This window comes from Thalassophryne amazonica, chromosome 10, assembly GCF_902500255.1.
Source record: "Thalassophryne amazonica chromosome 10, fThaAma1.1, whole genome shotgun sequence".
In the NCBI taxonomy this organism is placed as follows: domain Eukaryota; kingdom Metazoa; phylum Chordata; class Actinopteri; order Batrachoidiformes; family Batrachoididae; genus Thalassophryne; species Thalassophryne amazonica.
The window spans coordinates 10284427-10290381 of record NC_047112.1 but is presented as its reverse complement, the minus strand read 5'-3'; positions in this window follow the sequence as shown (position 1 = coordinate 10290381).

The following is a 5955-nucleotide window of genomic DNA, read 5'->3' as shown; positions in this document are numbered from 1 at the left end:
TCAGACGCTTTCTTGGGTCATTATTTGGGGGTAAAGTGGTGCCATTTTTGCCAGTGAGACATCTTGGGCTTGAATGTGGACTTGTTTTTTTTTGTTGTTGTTGTTGTTTGTTTGTTTTTTTACTTTTTTAATCTTTGCATTGAGTTGCATTAATTTTTGTTAAATTAAAAACAAAGTGGTCAATAGGATGAATTCACACCAATAATAATTTGTATTTATGATTGTGTTGGACCAAGACTACAAGCCAACGGCTTCAGGCAAGATCTGGACTCAGCCATCAGATGTTTATAGATTAATGGGAACTTAAAGGTTTATATAATAGATTAAATCTATAATGTGGCCTTGTATTTCATTTTTTACATTTCACTTCTTTCACAGATGTGAGACAATCTGCTGAAACTCATAGATACAAAATAATAACCTAATAAATGTTTTATTATTATTATTATTATTATTATTATTATTATTATTATTATTATTATTATTATTATCATTATCATTATTATTATTATTATTATTATTATTATTATTATTGCTGCTGCTGTTGTAAGGCTGAAATGTGTTAAGAAATCAGGTGACATTTCTGATTTTTCTTTGTTTTATTTATTTATTTATTTTAAGGCTTCTCTGGCTTTGTGATGTATTTCATATTTTAGCCATAAGGTGTCAGCCTATTCCATTTTTAAAAAGAATAAACTAATGCACTTGTACTAGTAGTAGTAGTAGTTGTTGTTGTAGTAGTAGTAGTATATGACTGATGTGTGAAGTTATAATAACTAAAAAAATGTTAAAAATGATATAGAAGGCCACATTATTAGAATGTATTATAAATATATTATAAATGTTACTTAATCATTTTTAAGTGTAATAATTTCTCAGTTCTTTCAGACATTTTAAATAGTCTGGTGAACTACACAGAAACAAAATAATAAAGTATTACAGATTATTATTATTATTATTATTATTATTATTATTGAATTGTATTTATTTCAGCACACATGGATCCAAGCAATTAACAAAACATACAAAGAAAGAAAAACAGAAAATAGTCCAACAAAGAAAAACAGAAAATAGTCCAACAGCACACCCATGTGGCCGACGTTAGGCAGAAGCAAAGCTTGTTGATGCCTACCCCATTAACCAAAGAAATAAAAATTGTACATATGTATATAAAAAAATTATACATCCATCCAGTTAAATCTAGTCCAAAAAGGAGTGAGGGGGCAAAAACAAAAAAATCCATTTATTCCCACTTCCTATTTCAACCGCTCAGTCACTGCAACTCAAGGGACACAATCCCAGTGTTACTGAACAAACTACATTCACAATTCAGCAGCTCATAGAGCACAAAGTCATTTTTCTTCATCAGTCACATATCTAGAGAACATCATTTCTTTATATTGATATTTGAACTGAATAATATTTGGACATCGCTTGAGTTCCTCCGTCAGTTTATTCCATATTTTAGGGCCACAAATGGAGACACAGAAGCCTTTCCTGGTGGCCCGAGCCCCTGCAATTTTAAAATAATACAAGCCCCTTAGATTATATTTTCCCTCTCTCTCCGTGAAAAATTATTGAATTCTAAAGCGTAGTTGCTTATTTTTCACTTTATACATTATTTGAATAGTCTTAAACGCAGTCATTTCATGGAGTTTTAATATTTGAGATTTAATGAACAAAGGGTTGGTGTGGTCTCGATAACCTGCATTGTAAATTGTCCTTAATGCTCTTTTTTGAAGAATTAATAATGGTTGCAATGTAGTTTTAGAATTGTTGCCCCAAACTTCAGCACAGTAAGTCAGGTAGGGTGCAACCAATGAACAATACAGAGTATGAAGTGCTCTGCAATCAAGAACATGCTTTGCCTTATTTAATACTGCAATACTTTTTATACTTTCTTTTGAATATGTTGAATATGAGCTTTCCAATTAATTAATTACTATTGGCTTTGTGTTGCACTTCATATTTTGTCCATAAGGTGTCACCCTTTTTTCGTTTTTCCTGGCTGAATTCATATAAACTAAAAATGCAGCATGTTGTTCTCACTTTTTTTTCTTCAGATGTCAAAGTACATTGAAGCCCACCCCCACCCCCTTGGAATTTGATGACGTTTGAATTTGCACTTTTTGTTGTTCAAGGTTTAACATTTGTGTGGAGTTACATAGTTGGACAGTACAGTGGTTTGCACTGTTGCCTCAGCAAGGTCATGAGATCGATTCCCATCTGTGGCCTTTCTGTGTGGAGTTTGCATGTTCTCCCCGTGTTTTGTGTGGGTTCCATCCAGGTGCTCCGGCTTTGTCCTACATCCAAAGACATGCAGGTTAGGTGAACTGAAATCTTTATAACTGTCCAGATCTCCCTTGTAACTGACATCTAGATCTCAGTTAGACTGGCCTGGTTAAATAAAGGCAAAATTTTAAAAAAGTTCATGCCCACTGAAATTTCCTACATCATGATTTAAAAACTGTATTACAACAGTTCACAATACAAGCATTAAAAAAAATACAAAAAGCTGCAAAATTAAAAAATAAAATAACATAAAATCAAAATTCTCACAGCATTCATGGCATCAAACTGCTTGTATTATGAAGTGACTTTTTGCACTTCCTGCAAAAATGCAGCCGTGGCCACCTAGGCTTAGAAAATAAACAACATAAAAAACCTGACCAAGCTGCATGTAATTTCATCCACAGCTGCTCCTAATTTCCATCATGCATGTGATGATAATTACCTGCAAAATACCAGATGTGTCCAGCAGGTGGCGGATAAGTATAGGCATGTTATATAAGCAAAAAAAAACGTGCTGAATTTTCATCAGTTTATCATCAGTGTGTGTATTTTTCATTTGGAGACTAACAAGATGACAGCAGTTATTAATTTTGTGTTATCGTGTGAACATTTCGGAGGGGTTCCATTCATTTATCTCCACACTGAAAGCATTTCACATGGTGTTTCCTCTGCATTTTTTCCAGAGTCTGGGAATGGGAATCAGTCAGCAAGGTGCTGCTGCTACAAAAACAGATCACTGCTCATACATTAAAAAAAAAAAAAAAAAATCTAAAAAAATCTTTCCAAGTCACTGTTACTTGAATATGAAACAAAGCAAATTCCACGACACCACACAGATGTGATATATTTTGTAAAACATCTCGCTGCCGTCATCTGTCCTGCAGCTTTACATCTCTTCCATCCGCAACATTGTCCCGGGAGAAGTGTGTCGTGCCCCACATTCTCTGAAAATCTCTATTATTATTATTAATTCATCTCAAGAGGCCCTCCAGACTTCACGTGCACATGAACAATGCCTATTTAAAAAAACAGCCTCTCAGGTTTTATGACATTCAAGTACAATCTGCAAAGATTTAGCATTTCATATATACATTTATACATTTACACATTTTATCTTCAAACTGCTCTATCTGAGGCTGGTGCACGTGTAATTTCACTGTGCATGCACAATAAAGTCAACAAAATCCAAACTAAACTTTTCCACACAATCTTCAGTCTGTGGTGTTAAATCAACTCCTAAAGCTTGGAGTTATTGTCTTGCTGGAAAACAAATCATCTCCCAAAGTCTCTTGCACACTGGTTTGGGTTTTCCTGCAGGATTTTAAATTCCTGCTGGGTCCCCCTGACCCTCACTCAGATTATTACTCTGCCTTCCTGCTGCAAAGCAGAATTCCCACCACACGGTGCTGCAACTTCCACACTTCACACTTGGGATGGTTTGCTGTTTCTTATTTCTACTCCCCCAAAAGCTCGATCTTGGTGTCAACCAGACGGGGAACCTTGCCATCAGAGTTGCTCTCGTGCCTTCTGACAAACTCCCCTGATGAAACAATGGTTGCTGACTTCTCAAGCATCTGCATTTAAAGCCAATGAAGCTTCTAACTGAGAATTGCCAGGGGTGACCTTGGTGGCTTCCCTCACCAGTCTCATTCATGCACATGATTTTGTGTATCTTCAGCTTCTTTTTAATTACGTTGGAGAAATTTGCTTTCACTTTAACATGTGTGGTATTTTGTTTTGTTTTGTTTTTTTTCATAAAATAATACATAAAATTGAACTGATTGTTTTTTAATTGATGGCATGAATAAATAAAACTATGTAAAATCCAAAGGGGGTGTAATAACTTTTGCAAGAGCAGCATGTGCATTCATGTGTGCATGTTTTATGTTCTTGCAGCAGATGATGGGGTGCGGGGGGGGCAGGGGCAGGTTATCTAAAGTTCAGGTGACCCCACAGCGGCTTTTGTGCATTAGTGAGACATGTCAGATATTAAGAAGGGGTTAAAAAGTCTTGTCTATAACCCTTAATCATCAGTTTTTTGAAAACATTTAACCTGCAACAAAAAAGTACAATCACCTTTTAGGTTCAGTCTCACCCAGGGGTCAGGGGACACCAGCCTTGCCCCTCCCTGTATGTTCTCTATGTGGTCTTGCTGCACCCACAGCTGAGTGTTTTTAGTATTTCACAGTCTGATGTGTCCTCACTCCTGATTGGCTGAGCACACCTGGCTGAGTTCATTAGCAGTGGGCGGGGCAAGGAGGGACAGATGACCTCCAGCAGCAAGGTTGGTGACATCATGTTGAAAGTCCTGAGACATGTGAGGACCAAAGAAGAGACGTGTCCTGAAGGACTTGGAGCTCCTCCCAAATCAATGCCATCAGAGAGACGACTATTTGGACACTCCCCGACACTTTAAACCTTCCTGATTTAGGTCAAGGTTACCACCCTCTGAACTCATGACACAGGAATGTGAGACAAACTTTCATATCAAATATTTTGGGTCTATCAACATTTGGTGTTGGGGAACCCACAGACACACACAGGAGAGAGAGAGGAAGGTTCAACTTTAGCAAGGAGTGTTCAAGTGTTCAGATAAAGAGCAGAGTCGTCAAATCCATCCTGAATATCACAGGAAGGCAGGACGGGGTCAAGGGCACGGGGCCAGCGCACAGAGTCCAGGACACGTGGGCCGGCACACAGGGGCCAGGACAGGGGGGCTGGGATACGGGGTCCAGGACATGGGGGCCAGCACACAGGGGCCAGGACACGGAGGCCGGGATACGGGGTCCAGGACACGGGGGCCAGGACACAGGGGCCAGCACACAGGGGCCGGGATATGGGGTCCAGGACATGGGGGCCAGCACACAGGGGCCGGGATACGGGGTCCAGGACACAGGGGCCAGCACACAGGGGCCGGGATACGGGGTCCAGGACACAGGGGCCAGGACACAGAGGCCGGGATACGGGGTCCAGGACACAGGGGCCAGGACACAGAGGCCGGGATATGGGGTCCAGGACACGGGGGCCAGGACACAGAGGCCAGCACACAGGGGCCGGGATACGGGGTCCAGGACACGGGGGCCAGGACACGGAGGCCGGGATACGGGGTCCAGGACACGGGGGCCAGCACACAGGGGCCGGGATACAGGGTCCAGCACACGGGGGCCAGGACACAGCGGCCAGCACACAGGGTGTTGTGAAAGTGTAGGAACACGGACCCACAACAGGGGGCATAAAAGAACGGGCAATGGATAAGCCAAACAGAAACAATTTAATGTTGTAAATTGTGCACAACGGAATACAGACAACAAGTTTGGAACTACAGTCAATTACACGTTGGGTGACGTGTGGGCAGGCTTGAGGATAGGAGACGCCCGTCCAGAACCGAGCCGGATCCCACACGGCCCTCACCGCCAGCGTATTTGAAGAACACCGGAGCCGCCAAGTCCTGAGTCCCCAGGTGGTCACCGTCTCCAGCTGTCAGACCTGGCACTGCTGGCAGAGAACAGAAACAGCACAGGGGAGTGTGAGTACGCACACTCAGTAATCCCACAGTCTGTGTTCTTTTGGGAGGGAGCACCTCCACCTCCAGTCACACACTCGTGCAGCTCCTGTCTAACCACTTATCTGGTTGGGGTGTGAAGCGAAGCCGTTGCTGATCAC